We start from the raw sequence: 935 nt of genomic DNA, 5'->3' as shown, positions 1-935 counted from the left end.
AGTTTTGATGGGATCCGGTGCTTTAGTGCTGGTATGATCGCATCCGACATGTTACCCCGGTCTTCGTCCCTTATCCTTGCCCCTCCCAGCTCCACTACAAAGACGATTGTACATTGCTTTGGCCGCTCCCTCTCAACTACGGAGACGAGTTTAACGCGGTTTCCACCCCTCCCTCTCAACCGCACCAGTGCACGCTTGCCGCGCCACAACGCCGACGCTGGACCCGTGAATCGTGAGCACCCAGCTATGACTTACCGCACTCGTGCAAAATAATAAAACACGATAAATATATTACTTACACGTGCGTTTTGCTTTGCAAGCGGCGCGAAAAAAATTAAAAAGGGAATGCAACACGAGGACTTCCAGGAGGTCACCCATTCTAGTACTACTCTCGCCCAAGCACGCTTAACTTCGGAGTTCTGATGGGATCCGGTGCTTTAGTGCTGGTATGATCGCATCTGACACACGAGGACTTCCCAGGAGGTCACCCATCCTAGTACTACTCTCGCCCAAGCACGCTTAACTTCGGAGTTCTGATGGGATCCGGTGCTTTAGTGCTGGTATGATCGCATCCGACATGTTACCCCGGTCTTCGTCCCTTATCCTTGCCCCTCCCAGCTCCACTACAAAGACGATTGTACATTGCTTTGGCCGCTCCCTCTCAACTACGGAGACGAGTTTAACGCGGTTTCCACCCCTCCCTCTCAACCGCACCAGTGCACGCTTGCCGCGCCACAACGCCGACGCTGGACCCGGGAATCGTGAGCACCCAGCTATGACTTACCGCACTCGTGCAAAATAATAAAACACGGTAAATATATTACTTACACGTGCGTTTTGTTTTGCAAGCGGCGCGAAAAAAATTAAAAAGGGAATGCAACACGAGGACTTCCCAGGAGGTCACCCATCCTAGTACTACTCTCGCCCAAGCACGC

General features: G+C 52.3%; 1 non-coding gene and 1 pseudogene across 1 annotated transcript; both read right to left on the bottom strand.

Annotated features, from left to right (window-relative positions):
* Window positions 1–342: 342 nt before the first annotated feature.
* LOC123179191 (5S ribosomal RNA) lies at window positions 343–460 on the bottom strand. Its single transcript, XR_006490175.1, has one exon. It is a non-coding gene; the product is annotated as a 5S ribosomal RNA (ribosomal RNA).
* A 3-nt stretch (window positions 461–463) lies between these two features.
* On the bottom strand, window positions 464–567 carry LOC123179192 (uncharacterized; annotated as a pseudogene).
* Window positions 568–935: the final 368 nt, after the last annotated feature.

Source organism: Triticum aestivum, unplaced genomic scaffold (assembly GCF_018294505.1).
Source record: "Triticum aestivum cultivar Chinese Spring unplaced genomic scaffold, IWGSC CS RefSeq v2.1 scaffold166579, whole genome shotgun sequence".
NCBI classification, from domain to species: Eukaryota; Viridiplantae; Streptophyta; class Magnoliopsida; order Poales; family Poaceae; genus Triticum; species Triticum aestivum.
Note: the sequence above shows the minus strand (reverse complement) of the source record. Positions and strands in the feature narration are given on the sequence as shown.